The sequence below is a fragment of the Emys orbicularis genome, chromosome 7 (genome assembly GCF_028017835.1).
Source record: "Emys orbicularis isolate rEmyOrb1 chromosome 7, rEmyOrb1.hap1, whole genome shotgun sequence".
NCBI lineage: Eukaryota > Metazoa > Chordata > Testudines > Emydidae > Emys > Emys orbicularis.
Window position 1 is genome coordinate 16895423 of NC_088689.1, and position 24447 is coordinate 16919869.

General features: G+C 40.5%; 1 protein-coding gene across 1 annotated transcript in view; it reads left to right on the forward strand.

Annotated features, from left to right (window-relative positions):
• The window catches only part of GRK5 (G protein-coupled receptor kinase 5), a 228821-nt gene that overhangs the window by 121564 nt on the left and 82810 nt on the right, over window positions 1–24447 (forward strand). The gene's annotated exons all lie outside the window — the stretch shown is intronic.

Genomic DNA, 24447 nt, shown 5'->3' on the forward strand with positions numbered 1-24447 from the left:
CAGGGGACAGGGAGGCTGTCATTACTTTGTGAGCAAGTTTAAATGAGAGCACCATGGTGCGAAGAAGAGAGGCAAGTCAACAGTACAGGGAGAGGAGATGGGGCCTTCAGTAGATAATGTTCTTTTCTGTGGAGCACACCCTGGACTAGGGAAAGCTCACTTGCCTTACTTGCTTTTATGTATGACAGATGTTGCTCAAAATACTATACCACCTTTGCCAGCTGTAGGCCAGGTGAACCATTCATACTTCCTAGGCATATAAATTGAGGTCTCTGCAGTTTGCTGTGTGTGGGTCTTCCAAAGGAGACCTTAACATTGAGCTTGTGTCTGCTTTGCTTGGAAATTACAGTCTGCATGGCGCTCCTTGTTAGGAATAGGGTGTTAAACCTAGTGTTCTGGGCAAATTCCATCTTGGGTGTTTACATTCTGCCCACCTAAATATCCCTGTTGGATACTTAAGTAAAACAACCAACCAAACTTTTGAAGATCACCCATTGCTAATAATGAATCACTCCTCACATTCCCCCATCTCTGCTTTCTGTGGGGTCTCTTCGCCCCTCAGGAACATGCATCTGTGATTAATGTTAATAAGAACTAGACATACACTTACATAAAATAACACCCCCCTATGTTTTCTCCTTTTTCTCCAGGACCTTGGATTCATTTGTTTACCTTTTAGCATATCTACTTTTCTTAGGTGTTTCTATAGCTGCTAACACCATAGGGTCAGAGCACTGTAAGACACAGTAGCTATTGTACATTATTTAGAACTGGTCCATAACACGGGTCTGAAGGGAAAAATACATCTTTTACATCAGGGTTGTTCTTTGAATATGTATTCATTTAAGAGGCTCATTTGTTGTTTGTTTTTACTTAATCACCAGGACGTGATTTTAGGTGTCTCTTCCATTACCCAAGTAAATCATGATGATAGTTTCTCTTGGTAAATTAATCGTAGTTGTTGAACCTCAGAAGGTTTGGAAGGTGGTTGAAACAGGCATCCAAAAGAAGGGACATTTATTCACATTTTCCAAATCTTTAAGTCCCTTGGAGCAGGGACTGCATTTTTGTTTTGTGTTTGTACAGTGCCTAGCACAATGGGGTCCTGCTCCATGACTGGGGCGGGACAGTCCACAATACAAATAACAAATAATAATTAATAATTAATAATAGCATGCCCTGCCTCCCTCTCAATGCTTTGCTGCTCTATGGGGGATTGGTCAGGTAGATCATAACCCCTTCAGTAGGTCTCCGGGGAATAATCTTGCTTCTGCGCTCTCTGTTGGGTCTCTTTTCTGGGAGGTGGCTGGCTTTTGCCCACTCTGCAGTTCCTCTGCAAGGAGACCCAGTAACCTCTTATTGTTGGGCCTACTTGTCTCTCTGATTTAAATTCTAAAAAGCGTATGTGAATGTCCTCAGAGAAATCTCACTGACTCCCATTATGTAGAGGTTAAAGGGTGCCAAACCTCTAAGGAGCCTCTTTGCAGACACGTTTTTCCTTTGCAGCCCAGAGTGCCAAAAAGAACAAACCTAATTTAATCAATATTGTAAAAAAGAAATGATCTTCCTGCCCAGAACTATATAAGAAGGTGTAGGAATAACAGCTACAATCAGACAGGCACGACCTCATGATCCAATGGTTGGTGGCCAGATGCTGGGATTCCTCATAAAAGAAACCTTGAAAGTTGGCATGAGGGTAGGAAGAAATTGTAGATTTATTCAGCGCATGTCCAGGTGTCCGTGAATGTCATTTTATAGGTCAGGTTTATTTTTAACAGACATAATTAACTCAAGAAGCTGGTTCCACTTATTTTTAGATAGCACTCTGGTCAATTAAATGAGGAAAACCTTATTACTTCCTCATACTTGGATCCTAATGAAAAGAACAAGAATAATGGTCTTTTAGGGGCAAAAGTGAAATGAGTGATATGTTTTTAGACACAGTACTGAGTCTCAGAGATGCACATTCTTACTGAACATATTGGAGGTTAGAGTTCATGCCTGTGGAACTTGTTCCTCTATGTATTCCGCAAGCTACACAACAGAAGTATTGGCACTTACATAACAGGTACCACCATTTCCCGTGTATTTAGTCACTAAACAAGATGCAATGACATGTTTGAGACTGGATTTACAGCACAGATAGAACAGGTAGTCAAGTGGAGAAGCAAAATGTCTGTTTTATTGTGGACTGTTTATTGTGCATCTAATTCTGCGCCTCCTACTCATGTGGAGTAGCACCTCACTTTGCAAGTGGTCCAACTAAAATGACAACATCAGACCCTGGAATTATGGCGTGCCTCTTCCAGGTTGGGTTACTACCATGAAGCCAACAGCATTTACCTCAAAGAGAGAGGAAACTAATAACTAGCCCATTAGAAGTACTGCTAAAAATTACTGAAAATAACATTGATATAAACCATAATGTTGCAATTTTCAGCTCCATTATCGTGCCGGAGCTAGAAACAGATGTTCTGTCCCCATTACGCAGAGGTCATTCCCAGATATGTAGGGGGAGCAATGCCCTTTTTGCTATCGCTGCTGGGGCTGCAAGATATTGGACCTTAAGTATATCGCTAGTCTGGAACTGAATATTGTCAGCCCAGCACCTCAGGCTAATCTTATTTGCAGGGGTGATTACACATTTGTGGGGGAAAATATTCTTAGGGGTGGTTTGTTTTTGTTTTTAAATGGCAGCTGTTTGTGGCCCTAATTCAGCCAAGCACGTGCTTAACTTTAGACAATTACTTAAGTACCGCTCATGTCAATGGGGGTTAAGTGCTTTTCTGATTCAGTGACTGAAAGCCTTTCTAAATTTGGAATATTAGAAACATAGCAGTCCGGGCAGAGTGCAAATGAGAGATCAAAGTGCAAGATACAAAGGGCAAGTTGCAGTTTTTCGTGTGGCTATCACCATCACACACCTGGAGCGTATGTAGAGGATCACACCTAATGCAAAAATCCTACTTTCATGCAACACTAAACAGTGAATGCACCAATTAAGACTCCTGCAGCCTTGTGAATATAGCAACCTTTGCACATCTTTTATATTTGTTTTAAATAGATTTAGCAGAATGAGTATTATATGCAGTTACACATTTAAGAAGAATTGGAATATGTACAAGGGGGAGAATTAGCATTGCTCTAGGATCTGTAATTTTTGCATTTCCAACTTTAGCATTTTGACTGTGCAACTTTAAATGTTTTAGGAGCATTATTTTTAATGTATTTAATTTCTTTGATGGGAAGTAGGGTGAGGGGTATATGTGGGGGGAGCAAGGGACAGGAGGGAAAAACTGCCTCCAGTTCCATAGCTAATAGTCACCAGGTGGCCAGGGTTGATATTTGAATTGATGTCACAATGCCTAGAGCTATGGATGCACTTTTTGGTTTTAGAAATCTAAATAGATAATCTGCAGATTGTCCCAATTTACCAACACACTGAGGCCATAATCCTGCCTCCTCTTGTCCCCACTGCAAGCATGTAGGGCTTGACCGACAATGAACAGGGTAGGGTGACCAGATAGAAAGTGTGAAAAAGCAGGACGGGGGTTGGGGGGTAATAGGCACCCATATAAGAAAAAAGCCCCAAATATCGGGACTGTCCCTATAAAATTGGGACATCTGGTCACTCTAGAAAAGGGTATCGTTCTGCTGTGTTTGGGGCAGGATGTGGAGAGTATAAATAGGGGGTTCTGCTCTCCAGAGACTGTGCTGCAAAGGTCCTTTTTCCACAATAGCTCAGAGGAAGACAGGGCAGGGAAGTGTGGAGAAGAGGGGATTAGCGAATGAAGAGTGACAACATGGATCCACTGAGCAAAATCGTTGTGTAGGAAGATGACCAGGGCAAGGAGCAACTTTGCTGACACTTCCCATGCTGGGGAATGATTCTGTCATCCTACCTCACAACCGGTGCAGAGAAGCCTGCTTCCTGTTTAATGAGGTGAAATTCATACCTGTGTCAACACACCATCTATTGTAAGGAACTATGCGATGCACAGGCCTTGTGTTGGACATTCTGCAGGTAGTAAAACGTTCGTGGTCAGCATGTGCTACTTCCTGTATTCCCTCCTCTCCTCTCTCTCTCCACAAATGAGATGAGTGTTAAGCAAGACGGGGAGAGGAATACCATGGAGATTGCAAAACATGCTGGGGGGAATGTACTTTTCCATGCATTTGCTTGCTTGCTGGACGGTACATTCCTCTTTATCCTATGACAGTATTATATGCCAGGTTGTGCTGGTAGCCAGGCAGCTACCCAAAGCAACAAATCCAGATGCCAGTGAAACTTTCCATTGACTGAAGTGGGGTCAAGGATAGCAATAACTCACAATTCAGGCTCTTTTTGAGGCCACAATGCAAGGCTTTGTACAATATTTTAAACCGGAAGTTACTCAAAAAAAATCTGTCAAAATATTAGCTATAACTTTTACTACACATCTATACCAGTGACTTTTCATGACTTAGAAAGAAAATGCATTAGTTCCGTACTGACATCTTATACTTTACCCTTGCTGGCAAATTTAAGCAGTGGTCAATGGTTCAGCCCCAAATGGCTTTTCTTAAGTCAGGGTCCAGGACCAGATTTTTATAACATATTGAGTCCTTACCAAAGTAATACTGAGAGAAAAGAAAATCTTAATATGGAATATCCGTAGTGTAGGGATTGAATGAATTTCTTAGATAGAAGAGTATGAAATAATTTTCAGCATTAATAAATGAGGATTAATAATTATTATAAACCCATAATATTAAGAATATTTTAGAACATCCTAATCGTTCTCTCTTCTGAGCTCCTCACTGAATCCTGCCCACCCCATATCTGTCTAATTTTTATGGTATGGTCACTGGGGCAGACACTGTCTGTAACTGCCATTTTAGTGCCCGATTCTGCCTCCATTACGCACGTTCAGCGGCACCTTATTTTGCAAGCAGTCAGTGAAACCTTACAGAATACAGGTCTGTCGCATCTTACGCGCATTTAACATGCGCGATTTCAGCTTTACGCGGTCGGCAAAAACAAAAAACAAAACAAAAATAAAGAGAAAAATAACAATTTTAATACTGTACCTGTAGTGCAGATTCTGCCTGCCATTGAACTCAATGTAATTTTGACTATACGCGGTTTTCGCTTTACGCGCTGACCGCGGAACGTAACCCCAGCGTAAGATGAGACAGACCTGTAATGTGCTACTCAGCGTAAGGAGGGCTGGGCAGAATTGGGCCCTTCACAGATAACACATAATAGCTTGTTATTCCAAAAGCCCAAATCTCTGCAGAATGGTTGTTATGGGTGGGGCTGGTAGCACTGTGTATTATTAAGGTTGTTCAACCCTTCCCATTATAAAATCCTGTTTTCAGTTGTCCCAATGGGGCAGTGAGGGGGCAGCCGAGATGGTCTCTGGGATCTCAGTTCAGGTGCTCAGACCTGGATCTTGCACAGCCTGCAGCAGCCCTGAGCTGCAATTGCAGGGAAAGTCCTGCTCAGCCCCGGGCTGGAACATGCTCTCAGTGCTGATGGAGTCTTCAGAGAATTTTGCTTCTAAAATCTAAGAACTCTCACTGAGCATGTACCAAATTGTGATTTTTTCTAACTTAACCAAATATGGAGAGATTTCTACTGCAAATGCCACGTCCTGCCAAATTTCAGGTCCCTGTTCAAAGTATGGGGGTGCTAACGCTTTTGAAAGAAAAGGTCACCAGCATACTTTAACATGGGCAAAATAATGTACTTTCTTCTAGCCTCATTCTTGTAACAGTTGCACTGTTTTGGCTGAAATTTTTCCAAAATATCCAGCCTGAGGCAGACACTTGACGGGCCAAGGCAGTATGGAGGAGGAAACTGCCTGCTTCAGATGTGGTCGAATTCAAACGTGTGCCTGATTTCTAATGTGGCCATTAATTGTGTGTTCCTCATTTTCTGTGTGCCTCACTTGGGACGGTGGGGTCTTCAGTAGCGGAAGTGCTGAGGACTCACAGCTGCAAATGAAGTCAATGGGAGATGTGCTTTGAACATACAACATGCTAAGTAGAGTGAAAAATCGGATCCTAGGCACCAGAAATTGGGCACCCAAAATTACTGGATACTTTTGAGCTTAATCTCTCTGTGCCTCAGTTCCCCATCTGTAAAATGGGTAGATACAAAATGCCTGTGAGGTGAGGGGGTGAGATGGAGCTCATTAACATTTGTGCAGCACTCGGATACAATTAGGGTGACCAGACAGCAAGTGTGAAAAATCGGGATGGGGGTGGGGGCGAATAGGAGCCGATATAAGAAAAAGACCCAAAAATCGGGACTGTCCCTATAAAATTGGGACCTCTGGTCACCCTAGATACAATAGTGATGAGTCCATTTAAAAGACCATCAGGAAAGTTATAAATTCTGTCTTCAGAGCAGGGTTTGAATAGCGTGCTGTAAATAAGGCCCAGGGCCGCCCATTGAACAACAAGGAGAAAACAAAATATTGAATAGCTGCTCATTTAGTGAGCACCATTCATCCTGTGCAATGAATGAGGCAGGGGTCCTATGGAAAAAATAGTATGACATCATGCAATTAAAAACCACGTTCTAATGCATAAGCACAAGGGGGCCAAATCAAGTTTCACCAGCAGCCTTAATGCAGGCATTTCCTAATTTTGGAGTTCTTGACTTGCAACCTTCATAATGTTATTTTAACTTAAATATTTGGTGTGTAATTGCAACTAAAATAACTGAATAATCTAGGGAAGTGACATAAATGTAGGGCAATAGCTGAATTCTTTCTTGCTTAAACTGTTACCAAGAAAATCATTGCTGTTCCCTACCCTTCGCTGAGCAGTTTTGTAATATTTGTTGTCTGTTTTCATGTTGCAGTGGCAGTTTGCATTTTTCCTGCGGGCGGAGTGAATTCTGAAATCCAATGGCTTTATCCAGGAGCTACTTTATTTGATGTGGCATGTAAGCAGCCGGGATTTCCTTGTCCCTAGTTGGAGAGCTGCATACCTTGCCTCTTCCATGCAAGTGGGATGAAATTAATCAATGTGGGTTTCTCTGGCAAGCAATGGAATTTTCAACCACTGCACGGTCAGGGGCCCAAAGATTCCCCAAAAGGCAAATAAAGGGAAGGGGAGAAAATGCCTGAATGAACAGGTCATGCCAGCACATGAACGCTAAACTTGAGAGTGTCTGAAAAGTTAGGTGCAGAGTGCAAATAAGCATGCATACCCAGTACTTCCATGGCAGGTATCCCATACTTTCACTGACCTTGGCAGCATTACGAGGATAATATTTTTGCAAGGATGAACGGCTCTTGAACAATGTCTCTAATGTTTCAGTGTCGGCACAAATATGCTTTCCTTTCAGATCAGGCATGCGGTTCTTCTTTTTCCACCTCCATTTTTTTCTTCCCCTTGCACAAACATATTTAATGTGGCCAGTGAAAAGGAAATCCTAGTTTTCATTCAAGTTCAGGGACTTGCTTGATGGCTAAGAAGATAGCACAAATCGGTTCCTGGATTCTTGCTCCTAAATGGATCTTGGAGTGATGTTCATGTTCCATTCTATTCTGTTCTATTTGGATTGTTCCACCTCCCTGCTGTGGAATCTGCAGTCTGATTTCATGCAGCCTCTTAACTGATTAAGAGGAGACTGCTTGTTCTAAATCTCTAGCATAATTTTTTAACCCTCCCTCCCCCACCCAGCCCAACCCAAACTGGTCTGGAAACCCATAGTAAACCATGCCAGCAACAACTGTTTATAAACAGCATGGTTATATCTGTGGTAGGACTGGATAGTAAGATTTTTTTTCCTGTGTTTTTAAAGGCATTCAACAAATTCTAGCTATCTAGAGTCTCTCAATGATGCCTATCACTGTAGTATCCAAGCCTCTATGAAACACTGCATATCCTTTCCTCCCCCAGTTATCTTCATTGTGCACTGTTCACAAACCATAGGTAGGCTTAGCAGAATTCAATTTCTTTTTTGTAATTTTGATGGATAATATCAATGTTTATTTTCAAGTATTTTTTAATTTTTATCTATTTACATTTTCAAAGTTGTGCAAAATTAGGAATGTTAAGCTTTTGTTGTTGTTTTTTTAGATTTTTATCGATCTAAAATTTTCATAATTGTGGGAAATTCTGGGGAGTCAGACAGTTATTTAATGGCAGTAGACATAGAGATTCAGAAAGTTACAGCTTTGTAAATTGTTAAAACACAAATTGTCAACATATACAAAGGAAATCTCTTTAAATCAGCAAATCATACCTGTTTTTACTGTTTCAGTCACTAGCTCATTTGTAACAAGCCTAATTCAAAAGTCTAAATTACTAGATTTTGACTCTAAGAAGTTCTCAAGAAGCATTTTTCTTACTGTGCCTATCTGTAAATTTTGACTATCATTGATAGGAATATGTTGTTGTAGGTTTGTGTGTGTGTACGATTTCCTTCAGCTTGAGCTCCCTAATTCCATAAATTCATGCAATGGCCTCTTATCACCAGTAAGGAAACCAGGATAATGAAGTACAGTGTAAACACACTACCCGCCCGCCCCCCGCCCCAAAAAAACCCAAACCAAACCAAAAAAACAACCTATAATCTAGAATCTGCGCTGAGTTGCTGGCACAAAGGTGGCATAACTGATCATTGGAGGGTGGCCCTCCCCAGCCATAGAGCAGGCCTGGTGTCTCCTACCTCACTCTACTCCCTACTACTCGTATAAGTGCTGTGCTGGCAGCAAAGGGGGCATGCCCATGACTCTGTTATGCCCATGACTCTGTTAAGCCCATGTCTCTGTTATATCCGACTGATCCTTGACTGCCAGCAGACATTGTAATTTAGAGCAGACTTCTGGCTGCTCTATCATATGCGTGGGGGTAGCCTGGCACACAGCATGCCTGTTTTCATGAGCAGTGCTGTGCACTCCACAGCCTCACATTTTCAAAGAAATGTATGGAATTTAGCCACCCAACTCCTCATTAAAGTCAAACCTTATGTGTATGTGAAAATGTAGCTATACTGTAATAGTGAGAGAACCCCACATCTCTCCTTGCTCAGTGAAACTCAACAGTTTACATGAACAATGTAAACACATACGTGGACACACTACACTTCAGGGAACATCAAATATTCTGAAACCGTTGAGATGGTTTGCAAATAGCCATGCCCCTTTGTGCAGTGATCCTGTTACCGTTGCCAAGCTATGTGGAGTCAGGCTGGGTCAGCACTTGGATGGGAGGCCTTCCAGGGATGTTCAGGGGCTGCAGGAGGTGTAAGGTTGGTGATTCACTAGGTGGTACTTCCCTTAGAATCAGTAGTACCACATGGGGCATTCAGGTGTTGTCTTTCAAATGAGAAGCAAATCAAAGCTCCTGACCGCTTGTGGTGAGTTAAACATTTCATAGCACAATTTACAGAGGTGGGGGTGCTAGTTAAGCCCAGAGTTCTTGTCAGTTTCCTGGGGGGTTAATTATAGTCTGTCTGCTGAAATTCCCTTGGTTGTTTTGCTCATTGCTGTACGCCACTGCATAGCATTCATGTGTGCTGCTAAACAGTGACTGCTTTTCAGTGATCCCTGTAAATGCTGTAGCATAAGAATGCACAGCATGTGAGATGTTTGGGGATGAGAGGCACTATATAAGTGTAAGAGATTCATATTACAATATGAAACTAAACCAGGGAATGGAAGGAAAGAATGAAAGGAGATAAAATGAAGAATAAGAATGTTAAGATCAGCTTAGAGAATGTATAGATGATCGCTGGGAGGGAAACCATTGTCCGTTTCCTGAGACAAATCAGCTTTCATAAACACATGAAAGAGGTTCCTCGTGAAAATACACTCTCTTTTTAGCTCTCTTTAATATTGTTCAAGGTTTTTACGTATTTGGACACCAGCCACTGAGCCCTCTCAATCCATCACACTGTTCAGTGAAGAGAGGAGCTTGGTACTGCATACGTCTGTTAAAAAGGAAATCAACATACTTTCCGTTAAACAGTCCCCGTTAGCACAAGTTCCTCTTAGTTTCTTCTGAGTTTCCAAATGACTTTTAAATAGCTTTTCCACTGTTAATACCAATTTTACCCAGCATACCAGCGCCTTCACACCCACTCAGCTGGGGTTATCGCTCAGCAGGAAGTTGAAGCAGAGAGAGAACATAAATTAAGCTTATGTCAGTGTTCCGATTACAGAGAGAGACCTTGTTTTTCAAAAGCTGATATGTTGGCCATAAAATTAGTATTGGTGTTAACTTGTTAAGATAGGTATCTGTTAAAGAGTGAAAATTATATCCATTTCTTCAGAACTGCTGGAAGGGATTGATTTTTGTTTAAAAATATTTTACAATGTGTTACTGGTTGTTTGATTAATATAATTATTGGGTTTGTTTTTCGATAGTTTTTAGTTTACTTAAAAAAAAAGATGGGGAGACAAATGTTTAAAAAATAATTTGCCATCTTAAGACTGTGGGGTTTCATTAGTTTATTCGGGGATTTTGATTGTGTATTTCAAAACCAGCAAGCAAGCAAGAAATCTAGCAACCAGGGAGCAACTAACAGAATCTACTATTTTGTTAAAAGAATCATTAATAAAATGGCTAAGATGTTTAAAACTTGAAGTGGCTCCTGGATATTATGCACAGTAACTATTTTGCATAAGGAATTTTATTATATGCACAGTAGAAACTTATATTCCTTATATATATGCATTGGCATATTACTTTGCCCATTGTACCATTGTATAGATCTGACGAAGGTTTAGTCTAGACTGATTCAGAAGGCATAGAGTGGTTTTACAGAATTCTTTTTAGTGTTAAGAAAACGATTCACAAGATGTCTCCTTTAGTTTCCTGGAACTGGGATGTTTATTTTGTGCTGTGTACAACAGCAACAGTTCTGTAGAATTCATAACCTTAAACATTCAAATTATAACTTTTACTAAAATATTCTTTCAGCACGTATTACTCAGGATATAACCAGGACGACAACTATATAAAAGTACTAGATAGAAAATAAGTTGGGTATTTTAGTCAGTATCTCTAGAACCAGACATAAAAGCCCCAAAGTAAAAGACAAACTGACTAGCTGCTTTATCTACTACAAAATAGAGATAACCAAACCTTCATTCCTTACTCCAAGGGACACCTCTAGAGTCTGAGGTGACCTTTTGTATTTCTTTGGGGGAATTTTTCAATCTATCTGTCTTCGTGGCTCATACATTGTTGGGCATTGTTTAAGAAGACAAAAATTGTTTTCCTAGCCAAACTTAAGTGTGTATATCAGATATGGTTATCAGGTAACTAATTGTTTCACAAAGGCTATAAAACATTAACCATGTTTGTGTCAACCAGGCTGGGGGGAGGTATTCTAAGCCAAGGCGGTTGGTGTCATGGCCTACTATGGGGATACATGAAGGAAATGCAAATGTCAGTTGGCCATTCAGTAGCGTCCCAACCAATCGCATAGGACCCATTCTTGAAGTTTTACTGAGAACCCTCCCCCTCTCCCCAAAAGGCATGGATTCAGTGACATATGTTTATAAAGGGTGTGATTTACAGGAAGAGTAGCCACTTCTTTACTAGTCGCTTGGATTTTTGAGCCAACAAATATGTGCAAAAATATACCAGCTCTTCTCAAGTTCATTAACTCCATTAAATGCCCTAAATTCTCATTTGAAACCAAATGTATTCCTAAAAGTATAGGATTTGTTTAAGAATCGCATAGATAACCATTAGATGAAAGGTTTAAAAAAAAGCCAAATAAACATTGCTTACTCAGAATATGGATACCCAATTACAGGTCACCTCCCATACAGTCTCATCACAGTTAATGCAGAGCTGTGAGAGGTACAGAGTGTTTTATTCATGTAAAGCTGTGGTTCTCAACCAGGGTTATGCAGAGGTCTTCCAGGAGGTACATCAACTCATCTAGATATTTGCCTAGTTTTACAACAGGCTACATAAAAATCACTAGAGAAGTCAGTACAAACTAAAATTTCATACAGACAATGATTTGTTTACACTGCTCCATATACTATACACTGAAATGTAAGTAAATATTTATATTCCAATTGATTTGTTTTATAATTATATGGTAAAAATGAGAAAGCAAGCCATTTTTCAGTAATAGTATGCTGTGACACTTTTGTATTTTTATGGCTGATTTTGTAAGCAAGTCATTTTTAAGTGAGGTGAAATTTGGGGATACACAACACAAATCAGACTCCTGAAAGAGGTATAGTAGTCTGGAAAGGTTGGGTGCCACTGATTTAAAATGTGCTTGCCAGAGATGGACAAACTGGGCTTGATCCAAAGCCCTTTGAAATCAATGGAAGTCTTTCTATGGTCTTCCATGGGCTTGGCATCAGGCTCATTTTTGTAACTAACAATTTATTCAGCTGGTAAACCCCCCTTTCCTGTTCACAAATAGTTGGCAAGCAATTTTTTTTTATTCATGATTCAAAATGGTTTGAATATTTCATATGAACAAATTTTCGCATTCTTTTATCTGCAACAATTACTTTGACTATACAGTATCTGTAATTCATTATTTGAGCTATGTGATTGGTCACCTAAGTCGCATGGTAATATTTATGGTCATCCAATCAGGGAAAAGAAGTTTTATAGAGCAGAGGAGGGCTGGAATAACTCAGAGGGATTTCTAGCACTGCCATTGACAGATGTACTTGTCTGTCCATGTCCACAGCCAATATAGACGGACGGGCTTCATTAAGTTGAAAGATACATGCTACCACACAAATGCTGTATCCCAGGGGCTACACTCCCCTGCCACACCACTTGACTGTAGTCCTGACACAGAGCTGGATTACCAGATGCCTTCCTGCCAATGAAGTGCTACCACACGCTCAACCCCACTGATGTTTCTAGTGGTGGTGGCGGCTGTACAGCTCCCACAACACGTCATTTGCTTCGCTGCTGCTGCTGCACATTACAAAAAAGTGGGGAGGGGTTAGTCATCCCTTGTGCTGTTCATCCAGAGCCTTTCTCCAAAATCAACACAGAGATTTTAAGATGGCCACATAAACATTTCTGCTGCAAATGCTCGTGCAAACATATTCATGCAGCTGTTTGTGGGATTCCACTTTCCACAGACATTTCCCTGGGGAAAACTTCACCACGTCTGTTCACAGGAAACAAATAAAAGGGACCCCATATACCATTGGAGCGAATTAAATTGTGGGAATTTCCTGAGGTATTCTCCTAACCACTTTATTTATTTATTTTTATTCAGTATCAGCATAGATCTAATGTTTGGAAAATTTCATCTTTAGTGTAGTGCTTCTCTGATGCATGGAGTCTACCCATGTTGTCTAACACTGTGAAAGCTGGGGGTTGGGGGGGGGGGGAGGAAAGGAAGGTATACAAAGCATTGTCTGAATCTGAATAAATAAGATGATTAAACATCAGAAGATTATTTTTGTTTGTTTTAAAAGAGACAGTTGACAAGCAGAGAAAATGAAATTGGCGGGACTTGAAACCAGTTTGAAGTAATTCCATTGTCACAAATAATCTTGATTATATTTGTATTTTTAATTAATTAGTGTAGTCTGCATCAAAGCAACACCCACTCCAATGGGGTTGGTTGTAGGTCTGTCAGAGTTATAAAATCCCACATAAAAGGGGGGAAATAACTCAGGTGTAAAAATGTGGATAACTCCAGGCTGGAATGTACTATACATTGTCTGGACGTTTTAAAGTTATACAACTTGTGGAAAAAAATAAGAGTGCTTGAGTAGCAAACTGAAAATGATGGCAGTTTAAAATAAAAAATGTTGCAAGCCTCTCAACTGAAGCGTGGTCTGATCAATTTTAGTATTTAGCATAAATAAAAATAATAAATGGTGAAGTATCGAATTTTAGAAAATGTGTGCTTTTGTTACTGGTAAAGTAACTCCTTCACAAACCTTAGTTTTAGGATTGGTATCATGCACCTATGCCGTACAGACATTGTGCTAATATATGCACTCATTAAGACAGGAACCATAGCCCAGATCCTCAAAAGTATTTGGGTACCTAACTCCCTTAGGAAATCAAAGGAAACTAGCACTTTTGAGCATCTTGGTCCATGTCTTTGTTTTTAATCTCCGTAAAGTGCATGCAAAATAATGGTGCAGTATAGATAGGCTTGTCAGAATTCAATTTTTTTATAATTGTAATGAAGAATATCAGATGTTTATTTTTCAGCAGTTTTTAATTTTTATCGATTTTTAAATTTTCACAGTTGTGCAAAATGATGGGTTTTAAGAGATTTTTTTTCTAATTTTATCAATTTAAATGGTCACAGTTGCAGGAAATTTTGGGTGTGTGTGGGGGGGTCAGACAATAATTATTGAATAGCAGTAGACATTGAGATCCAAAATGATAACGGTTTATATCCTTTAAAACACAAACTGTCAACATCACATGTCAAAATATACAAAATAAATACCTTCAAGCAGAATTTTTCTTATTTTTCCTATTTTTGCCAATTTTGATTATTATCGATGGAAATGGTTTGTCGTCAGTTTGTGTGTGTATGATGAAATCAACATTTACCAATAAAACCGTAATCCTTCCAAGCCTATGTGTAGATGTTTAATATAAAAAGAGAATCTGTTGTGATCTGTTGGGCTCAATGTCTACTGCATGGATTTGGATTACAAGTAATTAGCAAGGAATTTTAAGACTATCTAGTACAGGGGTCGGCAACCTTTTAGAAGTGGTGTGCCGAGTCTTCATTTATTCACTCTAATTTAAGGTTTCACGTGCCAGTAATACATTTTAATGTTTTTAGAAAGTCTCTTTCTATAAGTCTATAACTAAAATATTGTTGTATGTAAAGTAAATAAAGTTATTAAAATGTTTAAGAAGCTTCATATAAAATTAAAATGCAGAGCCCCCCGGATCGGTGGCCAGGACCCGGGCAGTGTGAGTGCCACTGAAAATCAGCTCGCGTGCCTCCTTTGGCACACGTGCCATAGGTTGCCTCCCCTGATCTAGTAGCACTTTGTGCTGTATAGAAGTGTGAGTTCTGAGGATTCAATTCTTCAAAGAATAAACATGTTTTCCTCCTTGTGCTGCACCTGTTGTTATTGTTCAGGCCTTATTATACTGGACCTTAAATCCGGCACTAGCCACTCTGAGTGATGCGCATCTCAACTCAGGGACATTCACTCATACACCGAAGTATTCCTTAGAACTGGGTGAGCTGGGGCTGAATTTCTTCCTCTTCCTAGATAATCACCACTGTCTATGTTGGTTTCAGGCTAGCCAAAAGCAGCATGCTTATAGGAGGATTTTCTCTGAGACACTAGCAATTGAAACACTATTAAGTCAATCACTCCTGAAGAAGTTGACTGATAGATAGATAACACTGCTCTACAGCCAAAATGCTTCTGAAATAAATGTAGTCAAACTTTACTAATTCTGCGTCACTGAGAACGAAAATGATGCTTAAAATTGTTGATTGGCTCTAGTTTTCAAGATATGCTATTGGGTCAGTATATACGACCCTTGACTTGGGAATGGCGGAGGATAAGTGAGTTATAAAGGGAAGGGATCTCAATTTAAACCAGAAATGACTAAAATACATCTTTGTCTGGATCTATGAATAAATCTATGACTGGGTTTGGACAGTACTTGCTTTTTAGGCAAAACAATGAATGATGCAATCTGAAGCTGGTATTGCGTCATACATGATATGAATTGCATCATGTTATTCCTAGAAGTCATGGATGATGCAATCATAACGAAGCTTACATCACTCTGCTGAACAAATTGCCCTATATCAGCTCTAGAAATCATACAGTGTCGTGCTCTCTTATTTGTCAGTGTTTGATTTTGCAAAGGGACACATTTCTGTTTAGCCAAAGTGAGCAGAGGTGCCTCGTACTTGTGTGAACAGTGCAGATAACTTCTGCTATGTTTGTGGTGAAGTGACTTTTGCATCACAAAAGCGCAGTATAAGCACTATGGTTAAGAAAGCCTATCACCTTTATTTTGGCTGCAAAACTGGAGATCAGGACAAGAGGTGGGCCCCACACATATGCTGCAACATTTGTGCAACAAATCTTTGCCAGTGGTTGAACAGGAAAAGGAAATCTATGCCTTTTGCAGTGCCAATGATTTGGAGAGAGCCAACAGATCATACCAGCAATTGTTACTTCTGCATGGTGCCTCCAGTTGGGAAAGGTGTGTCAAAGAAGAAAAAGTGGACTGTGCATTATCCAAACATTCCATCAGCTATACACCCAGTACCCCACGGAGAAGGACTGCCAGTTCCTGATGCACCAGAATCATTCTCACTTGAGTCAGACGAGGAAGAGGAAGAGGATGAAACTTCTGGTCCTAAACCATCAATGTCACAGGACCCACATTTTCTCCCATCCTCCTCCTCTGAACCACACCTCATAACACAAGGTGAACTGAATGACCTTGTCAGGGATTTGGAACTACCCAAGAGTAAGGCAGACCTGTTGGGCTCCAGACTACAGCAGTGGAATCTTCTGGCAGGTGATGTTAGGGTTTCCATGTTCCGTGACTGTCAAAAGGATCTTGTCCCATTCTTCTTCATGGAAGGTGATCTTGTAGCCTGCAACAACATCGATGGTGTGATGGCAGCCCTCAACATCGTTCACGATCCAGATGAGTGGAGACTGTTTATTGATTCATCGAAGACGAGTCTTAAAGCTGTTTTACTGTATAATGGCAATGTTTTGTCATCAATTCCAGTTGGTCATGCAGTCCATATGAAGGAAACCTATGACAACATGAAACAACTTTTGAGGTGCATAAACTATGACCAACATCAGTGGCAGCTTTGTGGCGATTTGAAGGTTGTTGCTCTCTTGCTTGGTCTGCAGACTGGATACACAAAGTACTGCTGTTTTCTCTGCGAATGGGATAGTCGTGCAAGAGATTCCCACTACATCAAGAAAGATTGGCCACTCCGACAGTCATTGGAGCCTGGGAGGAAAAGTGTTCAGCATCCACCACTTGTTGAATCAAGGAAGATTTTGTTACCACCCTTACACATCAAGCTGGGTCTGATGAAGAACTTTGTCAAGGCCATTGACAAAACACAAGCAGCTTTCAAGTACCTCCGTGGAAAATTTCCAAGGTTAAGTGAAGCTAAGATAAAGGAAGGTGTCTTTGTTGGTCCTCAGATTCGTGAACTTCTTCGGGATGATGCATTTGACCATGCACTGCGTGGCAAGGAAAAGATGGCATGGAAAGCCTTCCAGTTAGTGGCAATAAATTTTCTCGGAAACAACAAGGCAGACAACTACAGGTTGTTGGTGGAAAACCTCCTCAAGGCATACAAAAGCCTTGGTTGCAACATGTCACTAAAGATACATTTTTTGCACTCTCATCTAGATTTTTTCCCACTGAACTGCAGAGCAGTGAGCGACGAGTACGGCGAGCGATTTCACCAGGACATTGCAACAATGGAGAAACGCTATCAGGGCAAATGGAGCCCATCAATGCTTGCAGACTATTGCTGGACAGTGACAAGAGATGCTCCATTTAATGAATACAAGAGACAAGCCAAGAAGCGCCGAGTAGACACTAAATAGGACTAAACTATGTACATAATAGCTTTTTGCCTTTTGTTTCATAATAAATTTTATTTATATAACCCTTTTGCTGATTTTTAAAGTGTTACATAAACAGGACAGGTGAAATATTATCATGTAAAGCAACCATAAACACATGAAAAGACCTAGGTTTACAATTTATGATTAAAACTCTACTATCTACACAATATACATAGACATAAAATGTAAAAACTTAAATATCTTAGAAACAGTAGCCAATCAGTTGTTTTAATTGTCATATTTGAATTCAGCACATCAAAATACATAATAAATAGCACATTTTATCTCTGAAGCAGACGACTTCTCAAAAATTGTAGACCAGTGTAATCTAATCTAATCTATCACAGTGATGTGGTCCTATTACCATAGTATCAGCTCACAACCCCTAACATACACCTCTACCTCGATATAACGCTGTCCTCGGGAGCCAAAAAATCTTAACGCGTTATAGGTTAAACCGCGTTATATTGAACTTGCTTTGATCCACCGGAGTGCGCAGCCCCGCCCCCCTGGAGCGCTGCTTTACCGCGTTATATCCGAATTCGTGTTATATCGGGTCATGTTATATCGAGGTAGCGATGTATTTATCCTCACAACATGCTTGTGAGGCAGGGAAGAGCTATTATCCCCATTTTGCAGATGGAAATATTGTGCGCCACTGAGCAGTGTGTGCAGCATTATCTGTAGTGGTGAATGGAGTCTGTCTATATTCAACAATTATAATGTGACTAGCATCATACTTTCTGGGGATCTCCTGGGTGAACTAAGTTATAACTTTTTCTTCCTCTTGTGTTCGCTCTTAAAAATGTCTAGATTAGGGTGACCAGATAGCAAGTATGAAAAATCTGGACAGTTTTTTTTTTTTTCGAGGGGGAGGGAGAGTATAGTTGCATATATAAGACAAAGCCCCTATTATTGGGACGTCTGGTCACCCTTGTTTAGATCTTATATTCTGATTCGCTTGGTTAATTTTTAGGCCACGATTTTCAAAAGTGACTAGTGATTTTGAATGCCCAGCTTGAGACATCTTAAAGGGGCCTGCTTTTCAGAGGGCTAGTTCTCAGCACTGTCTGAACCCACAGACTGCCACATTCACCTGATGGTAAAACAGGTAAGACCTATGTTGCACACCCACCAACTTGCTTGCAGTATTCCTCCTAAGTCACCAAGCAAATGACTCTCCTTCCACTGTAAATACTTTTCCAGCAGGTGGAGCTGGGGCAACAATGCCCCTGCCTCCCCATTAAGAATGAAATACTCTATGAGCCATGGAACTGTATTTTGGGTTTTTTCAGAGATAACAATGCTGAACTCTTGTATGGTGCTTTTCTTATTGCAGATTGCAAATACGTGGGTCCCCGGTAAGCCTTAGGCAGCTCTTGTTGGCTCTCAGATCTATGGTGATAAAGAACAGAAGAGAAGAGAATAATTGGGGGAGCTCTGGTGTAAATGAGGCTGAAGTTGGCCCTTTAATTTTGAACACAAGGATGGTCTTTTGTAGTGAAACACATTTCTTATAGGAGATGAAAACCCATATTTGATAGAATGTAATAGCTGGCGTCTCAACTTTGCACCTTATTCTAAAATATAACAGCAACACAGACACTGTTAATAATGCAATCAAAGCATTTTAGGCCCTTTTAAATCATGCACAAAGAAGCCTTTGATAGGAAGTAACTTTCATCACCCTCAAAGACTGGATGGATTAGTATGCTCTGTTTATTATGTTTATATGTAGGTAGTTGTAATTTCACATTCGACTGGAGAAGGGCAAGAATAAATTATAGCAGGTAAGCACTAGTGTTAGACTTACTGGTTTTAAAAGGAAAAACATATTCCTTTTAAAAGTGTCTCTAAATGGGGTTATTCAGTGTTGTAAAAGGTACTTTCCATTATGATGCTGATGGTACACATAACAATTATGTTACATTTTAAAGCACTGGTGTTCTGGTTTGGATAAGCAAATAGTATATTTCTTTAATATTTAATTTATTTCCTGCTTTTGTCATTTTTTGTGCTTTTGAGAGATTCCATTTTGTAAGCAAAGATGGAAAAAAATGGAGGTGATTTTTGTTTTGCAAAACCTATTTGGGGTTTAGGTTTGCAAAACCAAAACGAAGGGCAGTTAGGATCTATTTTATCTGAACCATCCTAACTTTGAGTAGGGGACAGAGATATTGGCTGAATGGTTCTGGTTTTGCCCCATCTCTAGAAAAAAGTTCAACACATGCCTATGCTGGTTCAGAAGCTGCATATTGTTCTGACATGTTTCAACACCTTGGGAAAAATTTGCAAATTTGGGATCTTGCAATTTACACTAGACCTGAAAATATCAGAATAGTTTTGTCAGCCTAATGTCATTATCCCTCTCCAAATTTTTAGTCCTTCCCTAAAAAATAATAAAATCTATGTTGCAAAGATTAAAAAAAAATCCCCCCATCTGCCTCCAAAGATGTTTAGGCCCTCTTTAGAGCTGGTAGAAAATGCTAATTATGTTGCATGAGATTTGGGGTGGGGAGAGGAATACATTTTCTTTTACCCAAAATCAAAGCCCACTTATTTTTATCAGTTTTCAAAAAACATTTTTGGTAATTTTTTTCAGTGTTTGGAAACAGTTTTACCTCCCTTCCCTCCCCCCCCCCAAAGTTTTACCAAAAGTAAAACAATGTTAATGGAAACAATTTTATTTATTTGTTTTATTTATTTATTTATTTACAAAAAGGTTGACCAAAATGAAATTTTGGAAATGGGACTATTCACGTGCTTAAACTTAGGAATATACTGTTAAGTACTTTGCTGAATTGGGGCCTTAATCAAAATACCTATTTTATAGAAACATCTCCCAGGGAACAAGCTTAGCCTTATGACAGTGAACAGTAGTGACCTCTGCTTTTCAAGACATAATTCACTCAATGAAAATGCTGTTGGCCAATTCCAAATGTTCGAGTGGTGTTTAAAGTGTGGAACTCTGATCTCTTAATATAGAAATTACCAAATAAATATACAATAAACCTAGAGTGAATATAATTTATCACCTAGTATTTGTTACTGTATTTTATTTAAAACTTTTCTGCCGTCTTTTTAGTAGCCTCCTCTATTAATCTGGACAGTTGCTTAATTGGGATGATAAACAGTTCACTGGCAGGTCTACTGTATTTGCCAATTCTAAATAAAGAAACTGAAAGGTTAAAACTAACTGACCTCCTATAGTTTTCACCCCTCCCTTTTTAAAGATCCATTCTGTCTGCGTGTGACCTTGCAGGTGTTAAAGCAAAAGTCTTCCAAAATGGGAGGGGCAGTCTGCAAGAGATATTGCTCTCAGAATTGTTTTAGTTCCACTGCGTCATCACAAACATATGGTTTCATTTCCAAATGTTTAACATTTCCTTCCATTTCCTCAGGAAATCATTCTTTCTGTTTTTTAAATTTTTGCAACTGGATGGATATCTTTATTGGCAGACATACAGAAAATGACACAATAATTAAACCCAGTCCAAGATAGGCTTCTGATCATATGATCTGCCCAGCGATCTGTCTTTTCCCTTCCTGGCTGCTAGTCTGTTGTCAAGAATCTGGACCTGCAATTACAGCACAGCTTGCTTTGGTTTTGCACTTGTTTAATATAACAAAATTGTCACCTTCTGGGCTTGAGCTGAGACATATGGTTTTACTTCTTAGTCCAGAACATGGTCCATATATCCCAAAATATTAATGCAGGCCAGAATCCTGCAACTGACTGAGCAGGGTCAATTGCAAGATCAGGGCCTGGGGGGGAAAATTATGTCACCTAAAAGGAATGAAAACACTTACGCCATTTATTTATGTTACCTATCAAATATATCCCGTTTTTTTTAATCAAAGACAGGATGGCTCCAGGGAACTGGACTTGAGTCTTGTGTTTAGCTGGTGTTATTACTGGTATTTCCTTTTTCCTCCTTAAGAATGGGTTAACATTTTCATGTGCTGGCCATGTTATATAGCTATAGTAGCAGGTGTGTGTTCATTTATTCTCCATTTTATATTATCCATAAAAATAATGTTTAACTTGCTTCATAATGTTTCCTGTATCTTGTATGCCATAATGTCAGTCGGTTGAATGCATGAGTCTTATAGATTATTCATACAATATATATGCTCAAATTCTAGTCTTTAATGATATTATAAGCATTCTAGGGTAAATGTTTCCCATACTATCCTATTTTGACAAATTTTAAAAAGCTGCATATATTTTTGTACTATAAATAATTATGCTATACATAAAATAAGGCTATACAAGAAGAAACATTTAAAATGCATCAAATGTTTACATATATGTGTACATTTATGCTGCATTTTACTACATACATTTAATCTATATTAAGAAATATTACCTTTTGCACTGTTCACTTTATATTGTCTTGGCTTCAGAGCGATCATAGTAGAGTTTGGGACTTTTAGAAGGGCTTGATTCCTAATTTGGGGAAAAGCTGAGTGACACTGAGACTCAGGATGTTTTTTTCTGAATGTACATTATGCACAATAAGCACACAATTACTGTTAACCTTGAACTGAGACAGCAAATGCAGCAAAAGGTTTCTATGTAATTCCACCTTCAGAACTCCAGCTAAACCTCATCTGAGGCTCAGCACATTTAGTTTGCCACAGGTTTCTGTTTCTGCTCCCCTATTGCATTGCAAACTCCTATTGAATTTGCTGCCCACTCTGATCCTGGTCCAGGAAAGAATTTAAGCACATGCTTAAAGTGCATGCACATATTTAAAGTTAAGCACTTACTTAAATACTTTGATGGATAAAGGCTTGTGCCAGGTCTTTCAGCATCATTGTTTTCCAGGTCAAAGGATTCTCATTTTTATGTCCTCACTTGAACTGAGCAAGTTCTCCTTTGATTGCCATTGCTCTGCACATGTCTTCTGTCTAGAAACCTACAGGTTTGAGCTGCATAACCCATGCAGCACTTGAAAGGGCCACCATCAAGGCAGTGAGGCCTAAAATTCAGCATTCTGATTTTCTCTCAGTACATGCCTGTGTCATGCTGTTCCATGCTGTGTGCCCCAGCCAATACAAACACACCAGCACCACAAGTTGTTGTTAGTGGGTGGTCCAGAGGACAAGTTAAGATTAAAATCATGGGCGGCCCATATAAGAGGCCAGGAGAGGCTAAGCCTCCCCTAACAGCCTGCCACCTTTGGAGCATGCCACCACAGCCAAAAGGGTACCCCGGCTGTGGCCCCGCCCACCCTATGCCCCGAGGCCCTGCTCCTTCTCGTCCTCTTCTGCCTGAAGCCCCACCCTTGCTCCCGCTCTTCCTGTCCCCACACCACCCACATGGGGGCCTCGGGGAGGCACGCGTGAGTGGTGAGCGGCTGGTTGGCAGGTGGGCTGAAGGGGGGCCTTAGGGAAGGGGGCAAAGAGGCAGGTGGGGGTGGAGAATGGGCGGGGCTTCGGGGAGAGGAGGCCAAGCAGGGGCAAGCCTTGGGGTGGGGCCATGGTCCAGGCAGGCTCAGTCTCCCCAAATGGAGGAGTCATGTGCCGCCCATGATTAAAATAACGATACACCATTCATTTTTGGGTGCTTGGCAAATGGAGATATCCTATCTCCTAGAACTGGAAGGGACCTTGAAAGGTCATCGAGTCCAGCCCCCTGCCTTCACTAGGCAGGACCAAGTAGTGATTTTGCCCCAGACCCTTAAGTGGCCCCCTCAAGGATTGAACTCACAACCCTGGGTTTAGCAAGCCAATGCTCAAACCACTGAGCTATCCCCATGACTATGGTCCAACTTGTCCAGTATCCTGTCTCTGACAGCCATCGGTACCCGATGCATCAGATCACAGGCACTGACTTTTGTTTTTGCCGGTGGGTGCCCCTTTATGCCCCATCCCTTCTGGGGGAAGACGCTGAGCATGGGCGGGGCCTTGGCGCAGAGTAGGGGGTAGGACCTCTGTCTGGGCGCCAGGGCCCACAAAAGAATAATTTAGCACTGCGGGTGCTGCGCACCCCCTCTTATTTTTCAGTGGGTGCTTGAGCCCCAGAGCAACCACGGAGTCGGCACTTATGCATCAGGGGATGATGCAAGAAAACCTGCAATCCATACGCATGGGTGTATTCAATCACTAGTCTTGTGACCAGCCCCTACATAGGAGGTGGAGGTGTTTGGCTCCCCCTGCCTTTACAACCCATGCAAAAGCTGGCTGTAATCTGGCCATATGTGAGCAAGTCCAATATCTGATATATATTTCACCTGGGGCTTACATCCAGTTATTGCAGGGGATGGGCATGACGAAATCAGCTCTAGTGGGTAAAAAGCCTATTCTGGGTATGTAGAATCTCCAGTAAATGGACGATTCATTCACAGATTCCTGTGTTCACCTATGTTTTTCCTACTAGTGGAGGGGAGTAGGGGGGGAATAAATGCACAAGCTACTACAGCTGTAAGATAGAAGTAACCCAGGCGCTGACAACTTGTGTGGGTTTTGTATGTCTGTTTGCAGTGTTATGTTATGTGTTGGGAAGTGAGTTGTTTCCATAATAACAGTGACTGCCATATGGCAACGAGGAAGGCGGTGAGAAGAACACTTAAGGCAACACAATATGTTGTTTGACATTTTGTGTATTTTTAAAGGAATAATATATCGTGCGTGTGTGCAGCAGCTCCACGCTGACTAGTGTTTAATGCTGATCTTGCAAAGCTAACATTTGATACCAGCTGGTTTATACTTGTGCCATGTCCATTTGTGGTACTCTTTTTCTTTTTCCTTGTTTTCCTTTTAAATATTGATTCATAAAGTGCTTTTCACTGTAGTCAGATTGCTGTTCAGTGCTGTACAATGATGGAACAACAATTAAAAATACCATAAAGCAGTAGGGGAAATAAACTTCTAA